Source organism: Castor canadensis, chromosome 4 (assembly GCF_047511655.1).
Source record: "Castor canadensis chromosome 4, mCasCan1.hap1v2, whole genome shotgun sequence".
NCBI lineage: Eukaryota > Metazoa > Chordata > Mammalia > Rodentia > Castoridae > Castor > Castor canadensis.
The window spans coordinates 177,038,377-177,056,248 of NC_133389.1; the positions used below are offsets into that span (position 1 = coordinate 177,038,377).

At 47.5% G+C, this 17,872-nt stretch overlaps 1 protein-coding gene across 1 annotated transcript in view; it reads right to left on the reverse strand.

Moving 5' to 3' along the window:
* The window catches only part of Gpr55 (G protein-coupled receptor 55), a 43,399-nt gene extending 26,084 nt beyond the window's left edge, over positions 1 to 17,315 (reverse strand). The window contains exon 1 of the mRNA XM_074069563.1: positions 16,982 to 17,315. The gene's annotated coding sequence lies outside the window, so the exon portion shown is untranslated. The remainder of the gene's footprint in view (positions 1 to 16,981) is intronic.
* Positions 17,316 to 17,872: the final 557 nt, after the last annotated feature.

Sequence of the window (17,872 nt, forward strand, 5' to 3'; positions counted from 1 at the left end):
CAGTGAAAGTTCTCTTTCTGTAATGAGACAACCAAAACACATGGCCGAGCTTATCCTACAACCTGGACTTTTTAACCCGTTCTCCTGGAAATGGTGTCAACAAGTATTGTAGATTGTTTTGAGAAACACTACTTCCTGAAGGCTTTTCTCTTGAAAAGAAGTTGGGTTCAGACAGTGAATGAAAGTTCCAGGGGCTCGTTTGGAAAGCTCTGGTAAATAGGAGACTCTTTGGACACACAGCGGAGGCCTGCAGAACCCAGGGCCTCCTGTCCAGCCACAGCTGTGCCTTGGGGCAGCCACAGGCTCTCTGGGCCTCTCCCCCGCCTTTCTTGATGTTTCTTTTCCATGCCCCTTGGGCATTTGAAGGAGGCCATTTTGGATGGGAGGAAATAATTTGTTCATGAAATCCTTGATCTCCTCAACTCTTTCTCTTCTGGGTCTTGATTAACCACTCCAGGAAGGCCAGGACTTTCTTCAGAGCTCTTTAAACATTGCTCTCAATTCGTATTCTAGAAGACAATCAGTTACACCAAGGTTCCCACCTCCCCACTGGAGGCTGGAAGCAGCTGGCATGGAGGGCTCCATTAAGAGGGCAGGTTTGTGAGGCAGCAAGGGGTAGGACTGATGAGCTGACAACGTGCACTCCCCACAATCTTCCCCAGACTTTTCTGTTGTCCCCTGCAGCCCTGGGCCTGGGCTGACCCTCAGAGAACCCAGGGTTCACCTTCACTCCCGGGGCAGGAAGGATGGGGGGAGTCTTTCCCAGTGGCTCCAAGACCTGGCCACTAACTTCCTTGTGGACATCGCTGCCCTCACTCAGCTCTGTCGGGGGTGCCTGTGTCTGGGGAGCCAGGAGAGGCTGAGGGTCACAGGGAGAAGGAGAATGCTCAGGACTGGGGCAGGATGGAGTCAGGGAATGAGTAGCTGTAGCTGTTTCCCACAGATGTTTCCAAACCGAAAAAGGCAAAGGTGATCTGGTGGTGTTCTTCATGGAAACCATCAACTATTTTCCCCCGGAGAAGACTGGAGCCCCAATCTGCCTGCAAACAGTCCGCATAGACATTCATAAGGAATCTTCTAGGGCCTGTGAGCTGGAAGCTGGAGGGCCCTAGGACTCCAAAGTCAAGGTGTCTGTGGATGTCTAGCAATATCAAAGCTGAATGTGCCCATTTATCCCATGGAGAAGAGGGAGAGGCCAGGGCTACAGGCTGGGTGTGACCCAAAGGAAACAAGGAAGAGCACAGGTTAGGAGCACGTGTGCAAGTTGAATATGGCAGCCCGTGGTAGGTCCCATGGGTCCTTGTTCAGAGAGGAGAGCTGTGCCCTGATCCCTACCAACCCAGGAAAGTTGCAGGCTGTGGCAGTGAGAGGCTCAGTTACACACGCAAGTGCTTCCAGCCTTTAGGGGGAAAGAAGCGTGATGAGGAGGGGTTGCTACTTCCTACCCCCAAGTAGCACCTGAAGCTATGTCCAGCTATGTCCAGGGCCCAGGCACCTCAAAGAGCCAGTCTTTGAGACTGGCTTCCCTTGACGTTCTGTGATGCCGTGGGCTGAAGGGTGAGTACAAATGGCCTGGGGTAGCTGCAGCCTCCCAGGAGCAGGTTCTCACCGGGCTTTGGCCTGTGCTTGGAACCGAGGCCCAGCTGCCAAATGAAGGAGAGAGGAAGGAGGCTAACAACTCAGTGAGTGTCTTGTCAGCAGTAGCAGGGGAGGGCCTCTACCCTCAGTATTAAAATTCAGAGGTCAAGGCTGGGGTCCCCTGACCAACTGCACTCACTCCAGAATCATCAATCGGCGCAAGGCCATCAGCGGGAGGGATCAGGGGATCAAATTCTGTGAATTCTGAAGGTGCTCCAGACAGAGGATCTGTCTTCAGAGCACGGATCTCAGCCCACAGGTGGGTGGCCACCAAGACTGAGAAGTCCCCAGGGGCCAAAGGAACACACAATTCTGGACACTGAGCAGGCTGGGATCAAAGTAAAGTCAATTCAAGATGTGACCCCCCCCCCAGGGGACAGCACCAGAAGGGGCCAGCCAGGATTCCTAGAACTCTCCTTCCCAGGGGGATGGGCTGCTGCTTGGTGGGCAAACAGAAGAGCATAAAAGTGAGGCCCCCATCCACCAGTCCAGCCTTCACTCACCTCTGTTCTGGGGGGATGGAGGCTGCAGGAAAGGGAATAAGGAGTGTGTTGGCGGTGGGGCGGGGGAGCTTAGGCCTGGGAACCTACAGGCTCAGAGAGGCCATCACATCTGTCAGTCTCTTCTTAGCCAGAACTCTCTCCCGTACCCCAGGGAGGCTGCAGAAGCCCCTTCCTGACATGGCTGGACACTACCACAGCTGCCCTCTGAGTGCCTGGGAGCCCCAGCCTGAGCACAGTTCTGACACCTGACCCCAGGGCGGCATCACAAGGTCCTGCCCACCCTCCAGGCCCAGCCTGGATTCTGTCGTGTTCACATGTGTTTCTGTCCACCTCTGCCATGGAGAGCTGTGTGCACATCAGTTCCCACACAGAGCTCTCAGCTTTCCCTGGGACCACCAGGGCCTTTGTGCCTCATTGTGAGTTTCCCCTGCAACAAAGGTCTCACCAAGCAGAACAGGCCAGAGGCTGAGGGAAGCTGAGGCACAAAAGTGGCCTAGTCTCCCCTCTGGCTCTGAGTCACTTGCAGCTGCCTCCTCGTCCTTCGGATCTCAGGTTGAATATCACTCCCCAGAGAGACCTCCCTGACCCCAACCTGACTAGGATGGGGTGCTGTTATCAGTTCATGTCAGGCCTCCACCTCCATACAAAAGTTGTACAGATTTTTAAATATTTTCAACATTTTGAGTATGTTTGATATCTATTTGCATCTCTATTGTAAAATCTAAGGGCTCTCCACTTCTCTGCCTCATAAATATTTAGATGCATTATTGACTGCTTGGCAAAAAATGGCCCTTTGGTCTCCAGTCTGTGGGTCCTGGACATTCAAGCTTCCTGTTCTCTGGATCCCAGCATGCCTAGCTCCATACTCTTAGGAGCAGGGAGGATGCCCCAAAGGGACCCAGCCCCCAGCCTCTATCCAACACCTGTAGCAGGGATCTTCCCCACGGCCTTTGCCCTGCAAAAGGAGCCTTTGTTTCTGTCTCCTAAGGAGGCTGGTTTTGGGGGAGCAGGGTGTGCACAGACCAGGGTGCTGCTCCTGTTAGAGGGAGGGGAGGAGTGAGGGGAGGAGCTATGGGAAAGAGGCCCTTAGGCTCCCAACCCTCTAAGGGCAGCTCTGAAAGGCCAAGAGTGGACCAAAAGGAGATTGTTCCACTTTTTTCTCATTTATTCATTTATGTATTTATTTTGGCCTGTGGATCAAACTCAAGGAACGTCACCAGTCCAGTGACCAAGCCAGACCCCCAGATACCTGAGGACTCACTGTGGGCAGGGGGCTTCCTGGAGCACACAGGGGACAACCAGGCTGCACAGCGGCTGCCTGCCACATGCTGTCCCTGTGCCCAGCAGACTACTGCTCTGGAAGCTCCCAGAGGCCCAGGAGATCACTGATGGAAAGCCCCAGGGAGAGGGTGGTGGGAGGAGGCAAGTAGGCAGGGAGCTGAGCAGTCTGCCCAGGGATCTGGAGGCCAGAGCAGAGCCAGAGGGAGGTCAAGGGCAAAGGAAGAGTGCAAAGAAGGGGGCGTGGGGGCAGGAGAAGGAAGGAAGGTTAGCCTCATGGAGGCGCAGGCCCTGTAGGCTCCAAAGTAGGAGGGGGTTGTTTGGCAGGAGATGGGAGCCTGGTGGAGCCAGGTGGGCAAGCAGGAGGAGAGGGGCAGAAGCAGAGGGGAGGGAGGCAGAGAGGAGGAGGCAGGGCAGCAGGACGAAAGCAGAGCTGCTATTTCTTCAGCGTTGCCAACTGAGAGGGGACAGAGCAGGAGCAGGACCCTGAGGCTCTGCAATCTGAGTCTGTCTTGGTTCTGTTCCCTTCTGATTTGATTTGTCCTTGTGACTTCAGAAAGAGAGCAAAAGCAAGAGAAAGAGCCAGAAATTCTATCTGTGTTCATTGTGGAGATATGGAGGAGGCCATTAGACTTACTGCTAGGGAAGAAAGAACCTGGGCCAGGCCCCTCTTCAACCTGAGTTAGACCGTTAGGCCGCTTCTGTGCCCCTAGGACAGTGTGGCTGGCTGGCTCTCTGCCCAGAAACTACCAAAGAGCTCAGCTAGCTGGTGCCCTCAGGGGCGGCCCCCCACTCCTGGACACACCTCCTCTCCCTGCAGTTCCTCCTTGGGTGGGGTGCCTGGGAGCTGTCTGGGCTCAGGAAATTCCTGGAATGTGCAAGGGTACTGTGTTTATCTCTGGGCGTCCCTGGGCTCAGGGGAAAGTGCCAAAAGCCAACAATGGTAGTGTTGGTTAGACACAGGAGCCAGGAGAGCTAGGAGTCACCTGCTGGGCTCTGACCAGGGGGGATGGGCCTCTATGGGGGTTCCCGAGCTGCCAGAAACCCCTCCATGATGCCTTCCACCATCATCATGCACAGGGGCATGCATGTCTGGGTCCCAGAAAGGACCTGGAGGAGTCGTGGGAATTGTCTACAGGTGGATATGAGTGAGCAAGCCTGATTTGGGGAAGGACAAACCACATCTTCCACATGTGACCAAATGGCTTTCCTTGGGACTTCCACAAGAGTAATGACCGAGAAAACACCAAGCAGCTCTGGGCCTTCACGCTGTCTGCACACTGAGTGTGCACCTGCCTCCCAGCTCTGGGACTCCATCCCTGGGAAAACCCCAGAAGGGGAGAGAGCCTGCGGAGGGGACCTGGAGGGGACGTGGGTTCCAGTAAGCATGGCTGGTTAGTTCTGAGGGAGACGTCCACAGCAGAGATGACTGTGACTCGGCACGAGAGGCAGAGAGGCTGTTCTCAGAGTGAAAGCAAGAAGGTGGGGGGGGTCCCAAGAATGACTCACTAATCACGTCACACTGGTCTGGTTTTAGCCTGAAGTTAGGAGAATCTTCCAGGAGCAAAGAATATCACTGAATGCTTTGTCACAAATGTACATTCAGGTTGTCCTTTAGGGGTCTTCAGGCCCAGGCCACTGTCCCAAAGTTCCCAGAGAAGGCCCCTTCATCACCACCAAGAATCCTACACTAAGCCCTGCAGATGTTTCTACTTGAATAACCAGCGAGCCCTGCAGCCTCCGTGACACAGGTGTGGCCTCCTTATGCTGCTGGAAGCTGCTGGTTTTCCACCCACCTACCCTTAAGAGAAGGGTCTGTGTCTGCCAGCTCAGGCCCAGGGGTAGGGGCTCCTTTGTGGTAACAACTTGTGGTGGTCATAGACTGGACAGACAGAATACTAAGGGTGGCAGAGGCTAAAGTGACCAAAGGTGGGGGTGGGGAGAGGAAAGGCAAATTCACAGAACACAAAGGGAAAATTTGATTATTAATGATATCAGAGACTGATTTTATAATTTTGTTAGCTATGATGATGGCCTGGTGGTTATATTAAGAAGTGTCCTTTTATTTACAATAGCCAGTCATGGAATGAAAATAAGTGTCTACTGACAGTCAAATGGATAGAGAAATGCAGTGTGGACAGGAGGAGTGGCTCAAGTGGTAGAGTCCTTGCCTAGCAAGCACAAAGCCCTGAGTTCAAACCCAGTACTGCCCCCCCAAAAAAGAAAGAAAAATAAAATGTAATGTGTGTGTGCCTGCATGCACACACACAATCAAATATTATTCAGCCTTTAAAAAGGAGAAATATTGTCATTTGAGACAACATGGGTAAACGCAGAAGACATGTTTGGTGAAATAAGGCCAAGCACAAAAAGACAAATGCCACATAACCTCACTTACATCTGAAATCTGAAGAGGCTGAATTCATAGAAACAGAGAGTAGAGCCAGGTGCCAGTGGTACACTCCTATAATCCTAGCTACTCAGGAGGCAGAGATCAGGAGGATCTCGGTTCAAAGCAAGAAGACAAAGATGAGGGGTGGGGAGGAAAGAAGAAGAAGGACAAGAAACAGAGAGTGAAGTGGTGGGAGCCAGGAACCTGGGGACATGCTGTGCAAAAGATGCAAAGTTTCAGCTAAACAAGAAGAATGATTTCGGAGATCTGTACAGTACAGTGACTATCGTTCATAACAATGTATTATGCTTGAAAATTGCTGTGGGGAAATCTTAAATTTATTCAGCACAAAAAATCATGTGAGGTAATGAATATCGTAATTAAATTGATTTAATCATTTCGCAATATATGCATATATTGAAACATCATACCACACACTAGACACAATTTTTGTCAATTATACTCTAACAAGGCTGGTGGTGGAGGAGAAGAAAGTGTCTTTATCAGAAGAGGTGGCTCAGTAGGGCACCGGTAGCTCATGCGTGTAATCCTTGCTACTCAGGAGGCAGAGATCAGGAGGATCGCAGTTTGAAGACAGCCCAGGCAAATAGTTTGCGAGACCCTATCTCTAAAAACCCTATCACAAAACATGGGCTGGTGGAGTGGCTCATGGTGAAGGCCCTGAGTTTAAGCCCTAGTACCACAAAAAAAAAAAAAGAAGAAGAAGAAGAAGAAGAGGTGGCTCTGAAGCCACAAGGAAAGAGAGAGTGGGTGTGGGGCAGCGGTCTGATCAGGGTATCCCAACATGGAGTAGGGGGATTTCCTGCTACAGCCCCTACCTGCACCAGCCCAAGTTTCTGCTCTGGCAGGGAGAAAAGCAAGAACTGACCTACCAGACCCCCAGGGATGTGTGGGCCTATGGAGAAGGGCCAGGCAGTGATGGCAGCTGGGCACTCAGTGTGGTTCTCTGGACTTTGCTGGGGTTCCTTGGGACACGCCTCCAAACAGAAATGGCAGAATACCTGTGTCACAATCCCACTTTAGTGAAGCCCAGACGTAAAGGAGGAGGTCCACAGTTTCATGCCGAGCCTTGGTCAACCCAGCCCTTCCACCATATTCTCCATGCTTGGCCATCACCTGTGCAACTTACTCTTGGCCAGGTAGAGTCCAACACCTCCCATCCTGTCACTCACCCCACCCAGAGAAACCCTTTAGCTCCTCAACCACTGCCCGGGGCAGCTGCCTGGCCACCAAGACCTCAGTTGTGTAGCCCCCTCCATCAGTTGCACCATTTGCTCAGCACCATCAGCTGGTCTCAGTCCATTTTACTGAGGTGAGTCCTTATTGTTTTAAGAATGTGCATAGAAAATGGGGGGAAAATGAAATTATTGATACCAATGATAGCAAATGACCTTGGCCCAGGTTGCCAAGAACAGAGATCATTAAGTGAGCTGAAGCTGGGGCCTCTGTCACTAGCCCTTGAACCAAAGCCAGCCCACTGTGTGCTCCCAAGCCAAGAGCAAGAAACCAATAAAAGAGCACATTTGCAATCTAGAAGACTGAACCCAAGTTGCAAGAGTGGTTAGGGATTTGATTGGTCAACGTTACGACAAATTTTGTGCTTTTTTAAAAGTACTGTTGTAAATAAATAAATAAATAAAATACCATCGTGTTCAACATTAATGAGTCCTCCCCAACTCCTAACGAGTCCTGCACAGGCAACCAGCAACACTTCCTGAAACACAAACCTGGCCCTGGGCTGCCTAAGCAAGAATTCTCTGCATCCCGCCCCAGCAGGTGCAGGCGCAGTCAGCATGAGCATCTACAGCTGGGGTTCCCTCTGCACCCACAGTCCCAGCACTGGCCGCTTCCCCAGGCCCTCGCCTGCTCCTTTGCAGTATGGTCAGGTCTCTGATCTAGGTCCTTACCCTCACCAGCTTCTTCCTTCCCTCAGGTAAGTGAAATGGGGCTCCCCACCCCCAGTTTCCTGTTGTGTCCTGTCAGCCTCTGATATCAACTGCTTAGCAAATGATTGGCAAGTGGCCAATGAATGGGAACCACTGAGTGAGCTGTAACATCAACCCAGCTCGATCCCTGGAAAGTTCCACTTATTACCTGCCTCCCACCCTCCCCCCACCAGGTCTCTAGGAAAATCCCCTCCACTCATCACATAACCACACTGTGGTGTGGGGGAAGGGGGAAGTAAGGCAGATTAGAGAGTCCTTACTTTTGTTTTTAATTATTGCAAAACAAAAAAGCAATTAAAAAGAAAACATTGACTCACCAGGTGTGATGGTGATACAAGCCTGTAACACTTAGGAGGCTGAAGCAGAAGGGTAGGGAGTTCAAGGCCACCCTTGGGCTACATAGTGAGCTCCTGTCTCTAAATAAATGAATAAATAACACTGACAATAAACCAAAAAAAAAAAAAAAAAAAAAGAACAAATACTCCCGCAATTCTAGGCTCCATAGCATATAGAACATACCGTCCCTGACTGACTTTTATCTCTAGGTACTCAAAAGTCTGAGACTGGCAGACATCTTAAGAGTCAATTTTGCTGGGTGCCAGTGGCTCACACCTGTAATCTTAGCTACTGATGAGGCAGAGATCAGGAGGATTGTGTTTCGAAGCCAGCCCAGGCAAACAGTTCTGCGAGACCCTATCTTGAAAAAACCCTTCACAAAAAAGGGTTGGTGGAATAGCTCAAGGTGTAGACCCTGAGTTCAAGCCCCAGTACAGCCAAAAAAAAAAGTCAGTTTTGCTTGGTTGCTAAATTGAGACATTTATAAGGGTCAGAATGACCGAATAGGGAATTAAATTAAGTACAGGTAATGGGCGTATGAGTTAAGAATTTTTTAAGTGTTATCTAAACAGAATGTAATAAACAAGCGCTAAGACAAAAATAAAGAGTCAATTTCATCAAGTGCTGTCTTCGCTGAAGGCTGTATGCCTTCCTTCCATGCAAGTCCATAGCCTTTATGATTATCCACTTAAGCCAAATGAGTAGATAAACCAGCATTTATTCAGTCACTCCTTAATCATATTTCATGTAGGCACTTTTTTCCTTTCTTTGAGATGGTTTTAAAACACAGTCCTTGAGGGGGAACCACCGCATCAATAAGCACCAAGATCGTTTGTTTGTTAAGGCAGACTCTCACCAGCAGCCCAGCTAGCCTGGAAGAAATTGAGACCTTCATGCCTCAGCCTCTGCCGGAATTACAGGTATGTGCCACCACGCCCAGCTGGGCACTACGTTTTTATAGTCCTTGTCATGTATTGCTAGATTCCCTTTTTAGGGAGGGAGGGGGAGAATTTTCTCAATCTGCCTCAATCACTGGTTCTCAAAGTGTAACCAGAACACCCCTGAGGGGGTTCCTGGGACACTGGGATCCTCAAGGTTAGAACTACCTTCATAACAGTGCTGAGACTTTGTGAACCTTTTCCGCTCTTCCACCTGTGAGTGGAGTTTTCCAGAGGCTCTGTGACATGTGACACCACAGCAGATTACATGCAGTAGGAGAGGTCAGCCATCTTTAACTAAGCATGACATCCAAGAGATTTGTTTTGTTTTGTTTTTGCGGTGCTAGGGATCGAACCAGGGCCTCGTGCATGCTAGGTGCGTGCTCCCTCACTGAACCACATTCCAAGTCCCTGGTAAGTATTATTTATAAATATTTTAGGTTTTTCCTGTTTTGCTCCTAATATATAAGTATTGATAGATATAATCTACATAGGAAAAAACGTGGAGGGTTTTAACAATCTTTAACAGCATAAAGGAGCCCCAGGTCACACTGGCGGACATGTGGCAGAACGAGGGTCTAGACCACAGCCACCCCCCTGCCTCCAGGCATGGCCCAGGACTTGGTGCAAAGCGATTGTGTGTTTTCTCCTTTTCATCTCTTCTTCCTGCTTGCGTCCTTCTCCTCTTCTCTGTCCCCTCGTCCTAGCTTTTCTCTTGTGTTTCTTTTCTTCCCCCCCACTCTCAACTCTCATAACGAAAGCCACACAGATAACAAAACCTTCCCTCTTCATATAAATTGAATTTTTTCTCACATCTAAAGATCTCATGACATTTGAAATAGGCTTTTCATTATTACTAATCTCATTCAAAATAAGCAATGTGCATATTTTTAAAACACCTTCACACGCATGTAATCAAAGAACTGAAAATGAAAATGAACTTGTTTGTCATACTAAGTTGGCAGTGATTTATCCAGTGGCACTGATAAAACTGGCAGATCTCCTCGTGTGGTTTCTAGAACGCAATTCTGCAACACATACAAGAGCCTTAAAGTGGCCTACCCTTGGACCAGAGGAGCACGAAGGCTGACGGCTCCTCTTGGAACCAGTTGCAATTTGAAGTTGCCTGAATTGAGAGCAAAAGTGGCTTTTCCTCCCCCTTTCATCAAGCCCAGAGAAGGCTGTATTTGAGAACAGAGAAGATTCCTGATTTTGCTCTGGTTATTTTGGAGATGAGGCTTCATGAACTATTTGCCCAGGCTGGTCTCAAACTACCAATCCTTCTAATCTCAGCCTCCCAAGTAGCTTACAATGACTGGGATGAGCCACTAGTGCCAGCTGAAAATGAAATTTTAATTTCATATGTATTTTGTGTCATGAAACACTATGAGTGCCATTTCTATTGTACATTTTAAAGGTAACATTATACTTTGATGCACTTTTTGATAAGCATAATCATTGTGAAGTGGCTGTTTCAGATACTCTTTAGTGTATACTAATTGTGCAAAGGAGTTCCACACATACATATATTGTACTCTGCTCAAATTAAAGCCCTCTATTCCCCTGGTCTTTTCCTGTCTTATTCCCTCCCTCTATTTTTCAACAGCTTATTATTATTATTATTATTATTGTGCTAAGTGGAGTGCATGTGGCATTCACAAAAGTTCTTACAATGTATCAAATATATCTTACTTGAATTCAAAAAGCAGAAAAAGATTCCTGGCCAGAGGAACTCTCACCAGGACCTGTGCACACACTGAACAGCAGTACAAAGGCCGGGCCTACAAAGGGAGGAGAGCCTGTGGCAGATGCAGCTGAGGTGTAGGCACATTCTCCAGTTAGCCCCAAACCTTTGGTAATAAGGTCTGTTTAAAAGATATGGCCTGGTCTTAGCCATACAACCTAGAAGTCCGCTGGAATCTGGCCAGGCCTCAAGCTCTAACTGAGGTTGGCTTATCCAGAACCCAAAGGGCCAGAGCCTTCCCTATCCTGTGGCCTGGGGATGACTACAACCCTTCCAGGGTTTCTGCAAGTCCCCAGAAGTGGGCTGCTGACACCCCGAAACACTTCTGCCTACAGTCCTCTTTTGCCCCTGGTCCTTCAGGCCACTCTGCTCCTCAGCCTCTTCTCAGAGTCCCAGCAAGACCTCTTGTCTTGGGCAGCCATGAGTGTCATGGTCTGAAGTTTAGGGGCTGCAGAGAAACAGATATTTCACACACAGAAACACAAGCTTTGGATTGTCAGTCAGACTTCTCCCCAGCCAAAATGGCCTCCAGCCACCCTGTCCCTGGGAACATCCTCAGGGCAGCTCCCACACAGGCCTTTTGCTGACAGACTCTGCTCACCCACTGCCTTCTCAAGCCTTCTTTCTCCTCTCTCCTCCCTCAGAGGAGTGGGAGGCTCTGAGCTGTGGCCCAAATTCCTGCAGATACCCACACCCCCAGCCCCACCCTCTGCCCTAACAGTGGTCCAGGGCTTTCCCCGGCTAACAGAACTCCTGGCGCTCACTGCCCCAATACTAACATTCTCATCTTGTTTCAATTGAGTCCTAGGGGATTATGGTGACACTTGAGCCCACACTGGGGTGCAATGGCTCGGGAAGAATGTGCACCCCAGAAAAGTTTGTTCTCAGGTGGCCAGGAGGGAGATGCTGGTCCAAGTGACATCAGTAGCCAGAGAGGTTTTATGTGGGCCCTGAAGAATTTCTCAGAGCATCTGGGGTGGGCAGAAAAATGCCCTCCAACCCAAATGAGTCCTTGTACTAATCCAAGAACCTGTGAATATGTTCAGTTACGTGGCAAACGGGAGTGAAGTTGCTGATGGAGTTAAGCTTGCTAATCAGCTGGCCTAACAACTGTGAGACTGTCCCAAATTACCTGGATGGACCCAATGCAATCACAAGAGTCCTTAAAGGTAGAGAGGGAGGCAAAAGAGAGGTCTGGGGCAGGATTCACAAAGGACTCAACCACTGTTATTGGCTTTGGAGATGGAAGAAGAGGCTATGAGTCAAGGAATGCAGTCACTGATAGCTGGACTAGGCAAGAACAGGTGCCCTTAGAGCTTCTAAAAGGACCACATCCCCCCTTTCCCCTGACCAAGAAGTAGCCCGAGACCTATTTGCCCAGCAAGGACCTCGTTAAAGACCATGAGTGTGAGTGTGAGTCTGCACACAACAAGGAAGACAGAGACGGCAGTCCCCAAGACTCCTGGAACTTCCTCCCCTGGGGGAATTCCCAAGGCAGGTCCTCCGCTTAGAGGCTCAGAAGTCTGATGCATAGGCTTTGGAGAGCAAGTCACGTTAGCTGAGCTCATTCTGAGAACCACAGCTTCCAAGGTTGCAAGCCTGCTGGTTTCTGATCAGCAGAACCTTGGCTCACTCAAGCCAAGATGCCCAGGAAGCCAAATAACCAGAAGGCTTCTGAGCAAGTTCTGTGACTCGAATGTTCACAGCTTCTGCTACCTAGCCTCCCTGCTATCCAACCAGTACAAGACCCAAATAGCTGGCGTGGCATCCATGGGCCTGGTCCCCTAACCCTACCACTGACAGGGGGTACTGCCAATGCCCCAACCATGACTGTCCTTTCTACAATGACTACCAAGCCCTCGCTGCAACTCTGGATGACTCTATCAGCTGAAGGGCCTTGACTGAACTCTCATGGTCCACGTTCTGTTGGTGTTAGAGCATGGCTTTCAGACAGTCACATTTCCCTTCTTTCCATGCCATTGGCAGACCTCCCAGTAGTTTCTGTATGCTGACAACGTCCCTCAAATTATTAGCTCCTGAATCAAAAAATCCTGGGAAACAGAAGTTTAGCTGTGGTCAGCCTAGGCCCCTGCTGGCTCTAGGTGCCTCTCTGAGAGTCAGGCTTTGTGTCTTTGTCTCCATTTCAGCAGGATGCAATTACCCACATCATCTCTTAGCAATGGAAATCCCAAGAACGTTGATGATCCAACATCTCACACCCACATGGCATCTACTTTGTCCATCTGGAAGCTTCCTTGGTTCCCTTTCCATTTTACTCTCAAAATATGTAAACCTCAGGTTCTCTGTAGTTTCTGGGTTGTTTATCATAGGTGGAAGCTTCTCAACTTCCCAACAGAAAGTAACCATGAGATCTCCCACTAGCTGTCACTAGGAAGTAGCTGTAGCACCTTCAGTAAGATACCAAACTGCTCTATGCTTCATTCATTCATTCCACAAGTATTCCTTGAGCAATGACTATGTGTCAAACAGTGACTTCAGGAAGCCACTAGAGATGCAGAGCAAGCAAAGCAAACATATCCCTGTCCTTGAATGCTTGCGTCCCAGTGGGAGGAGACAGAAAATGAACAAATAGCTAGCATAGACAGGTCAGTTGGAGACAAGTGGCAAAATTAAAGCTGGGAAAGAGGATTGACAGTGACAGAGCAGGGGTGAAATTTGAAATAGGGGAAGGCCATATTGCCAAGGGAGCACGCACCTTGCAGGAGGTGACTTCCCTTCCTTATTTGTAACATGGGAGTTAAAATAATAGTGCTTACCTCATCAGATTATTGTAAGGATTAAGTGGTCAACAAATACAAAGCATGAGGGGACTGCCTGTGATTAGGAAGGACCTAGTAAATATAAGCTATTGTTATGATCATTACCTTGATACATGCTTTTTTGAAGGCTTCAGTGTTTTTCAAGTATTCAATTTAGGTCACGTTGGGAGTTCGAAGATGGAAAACATGATATGCACCCTTTCAAAAACTCCTAACAGACATCACTCATCAATTCCTGCATTCTTTTTGCCCCAGAAATCCTTCTTAACATAGTCCTTTAGACAATCCCGTTAAACAATTGGAATTAGCAAGTGGAAGATACATGTACCATCCCTTTATGAAATTACAGGTAAGGACAGAATTCATTTTTCGAATTCCTCCCACTATTTTTATTCCTTTATTATGTGACAGTGTTTTCTTCTGTCACCAAGCAAAGTGATAATCTCCATCTGCTTTGTGTGGCAAAGGAGAGAGTACGCTGCTGGTATTCTATAAGACATTACAAACAGCCCTACACTGTTAGTTTTCTAATGATTTTTGCATTATTTCCTCAGGGATTGCCCAGCAGAAGGGTCTTGGCTTTCCGTGGTTCCTTAATGTGACAATAGATCTGAGTCTTTGTTATGAGATCAGATGTCACTAGGAAAGAAAGAGGCTTTCACATGAACTCTTTGCTTTCCCTATATAATTGTGAAATTTCCACAACCTAAACACAGCTCTTTTTCACTGCACATTCTCTTTAGTCTGTTCAAGACAATTCTTAAAATTAGTAGCACTTTAGTAGCATCAATATTCAGGAACCCATTAAGTATACCTCAATGGAATTTTCTTAGAACTATAAAAACAAAACCAAATACAATTCAAGTGTAGAGAATAGTAAGCTTACTCAGGTAGACCAGATGTCCACAAATGAGCTTGTGGAAAAGCATAGTCAGAAAAGACTATGATTGCCGTTTAAATTAGAGGCTGTCTAAATCTCCTGGGGGCTAGAGAGAACTCTTACACTAGTGCTTAACTGAAAGCAGGACTTTACCCCCAATTTTTATCTTTAATTGTGAAACTTCAAGAAAATTTGAAAAACAATTAAACAACCACTCGTTTACCCTCACCAATTGCATGTGTACATGCACACATGTGTGGATGTCTTGCTGAGCCATTTGGAATAAATCACAGACAAAAGCTTGCCTCCCTACTAAATACTTCACTTGCATCTCTTCAAAGGACATTGTCTTTAAAAATTACAAAACCATTCTCATGGCCAAGAATTTAACATACAATAGTACAATCTAATATAATAATATTATATTACCTACATAATATTAATAATATTGCCTAATAGACATTTCTTATTCAAATTTAACCACTCATCTCCTCTAAACCTTTAAAAAAATGATCCTTCATTCAGTCAAGCTTCACAAATTGTATTTCACTGTTCAGCTGGAGGCGTTGCTCAAGTGGTAGAGTACCAGCCTCGCAAGTTCAAGCCCAAGTTATCAACAAACAACATAAACAGAAAAAAACTGAAGTATTTATGTATTTCATTGTGGAATACATTTTCATCTAGAGCTCAGTCCCTATCTTTTGGTGGCCTCTATGACGTTGACATTCTTGAAGGATCTTTAGACTCTCTAATCTTATTTGCCTTTAGTTTCCTCATGAGGCAGTTCAGATTAACCATTTTTGGCAAGAATGCTACATAGGTGTTGTGTCTTTCCCAACAGATCACAAGAAGAGGCACGTAATGTTAGTCTGTCCCATTACCTGTCCATCTAATTTTGCTCATTCAGTTCAGGTGAGGAGCAGCAGATCATGGCTTTGTAATCATCACATATAATCTGTGAAGTATGCTTTGACAGCACGCTAAGATCCTGCTGCCACCCACCCTTCCCTCCATGGGATTAGAGGCTTCACGACAGGGTCTTTACAAAATGGCAATTATCTACTCTTCCTTTCTTTCTTCATTTATTAGCTGGCACTCTTCTGTGAAGATGAGCTGAAATCTGGGTTTAAATGTTATAAATCACATTTATTGATGGAACTGGAATTTGAAGTCAGGTCATAGTACTTGCTATAAATCACATTTAAAACAGAAAAAAAATCTTTCCCTGGAAATATAAACAATGCACTATACAAAGATTACACACTTCCAAAAGCAGAAATTGTCATACTTGTGGTCCCACTTCTCTCCCTCCTGCTCCTTCTCCTTCCTCTCCAATTGCACCTACATGTCGCACTTTGCTCCCAGTGCTGTTACAGCACGCTACGTACATCAGTGCCTATGTACTCAGGAGGTAGGTGCTGTCCATCCTGCTTTGCAGATGAAGAATCCAGAAAGGCAACGTGCCCAAAGGCACCCAGTGAGTAACAGACCTCAAAGGCCAGGCTCCTGCCTAGCCACATTCCTGAACTACTGAACTCTCCTTTTTATAGACATCTCTGGCAACCGCAGCAATCCTTATCGACAGCTAAAAAATTCCTCATCCTTCCTCCTGAGTATTAGCAATGCATAATTTAAAGGCCAGAGAAACTGCAGCACAACAGTGATCACGGGATTGTGAGCCAGTTCTCCTTTCTCCTTATACTTACCCTATATTTCCCACTCTTTCCACAGTGAACATGCATTCCTTTGTGATAGATGTCTGTAATACTTTCAAAGAGAAAGGCGGAGTGGACAAATTTCTAGAGGTCAGATTCATAAGATTCTTCCTAGGGGCTGCCTGACCCTATGAGAACCAAGATCACAGGGCAGATCTTGGGGTCACCTGCCTCCCCTCACATGCTAGCAAGCAGGAACTTAGCAATAGATACCACCCATTCTACACCAGCCAGGGAAAGAATCCAATTCGATGATGTCCACTTTTTCCAGCCTTAATCACCAACTGGCAGCTATCAAGGTCAGAGAGGCCTGGGGCGTTGGACCCCAAATCTTTTACAAAGTAAGAATTTCTAAGAGACACAACGAGAACAAGTGTTGAGAAGTACAAGATAAGAAATGCTCAGTGACAGAAAAGGAGGAATGACCAGTAGCCAGGAAGGTTACAGAGGATTCAAGAAATTTCTAGGAGAAAAGTCAGAATCTCAGACCAGACTATCGTTACTCTGAGAGATTGTGTACAATTTTGAAACTTTATTTTCATTACTCCATGTCTTATTTCCATATAACCTTTTCCTTTGCAAAGGAAAAAAGAGGAATTAGTAGGTAAATTGAATCCCTTTACAAAACCATGTGTGATTCTGGCTGACAAAAAGCCACCAGAAAACAGCAAAGAGCATGGAAGTCTTTACTTCCTCAGAAGAAGGAAAAACACAGAAACTGAACAAGCTTACAATCAATGCTTTTTCTTAGACCTCTCAGAGAATGAAAGTCACCTATCCTGATGGAGGAATGAGGGACTCATGACTTACCCAGAGCAGAAGACCCCCCTGGAGCCGGGAGGAGCTGGTAGGACTCAAAAGGTGAGGATGGATTGCTGGAGGCTGAAGTGAGGTAGTCTGAGAGTTAAACCCTCCCGGCGTCCAGTCTGCTGGCCCACGCTGGCTTGGAGTTTACTCCCGGAGCCCCACCATGTTCTCACTGTGAAAATGGGAGACGAATCCCCAGGCTTCAGGCTAGGGGAGGGGAAAAGTAACCATTTCACAATAGGCGCAGGGAAAAGTAACCATTTTTAAAGCCCAGAACATTCTGTTCTCCTAACCAAGGCCTGCCATGAAGGGACATTGCTTTTACCAGGGCCTTATCTTCCCAAGGGGAAGGGCAATGAGACAGCGCCTCTAGCCCTCGAGTCTCCTGTCAGGGCAGGAAAAGAATAACCAAGAAGTGCCACTGAAGGTCACAGTCCAAGGATTCAGAGATTTATCCTCAGGTTACAGAACTCTGACCCGCCCAGTGCATTATGGTCTCAGTCTTCTAGGTGGCCATTACAAATACCACAAACTCAGTGGTAATAGGGATTTATTCTCTCACAGTTCTGGAATCTAGAGGTCCAAAATCAAGATGATGTGAGAGCCATGCTACCTCTGAATGTGTTAGGTGGGAGCCCTCGTCCTCTCCTCCTGGTCACTAGTGGTCATTGGCCATTCCATCCTCTGCTTCCATCATCATGTGGCCTTTCCTCCAGGGAGGACACAAAATTTTCCTCTGCCCTCCTAGGGTTTTCAGGCAAGCCTGGGAATTAACTAACATAGATGAGAGCAGGAGAAGCACACTGATATTTTCAATATGAATGTTAGTGACACAGAAGTCCCCATAAAGAAATTTTGTGCTTATATAATAAAACACCACAAACTGGGTAACTG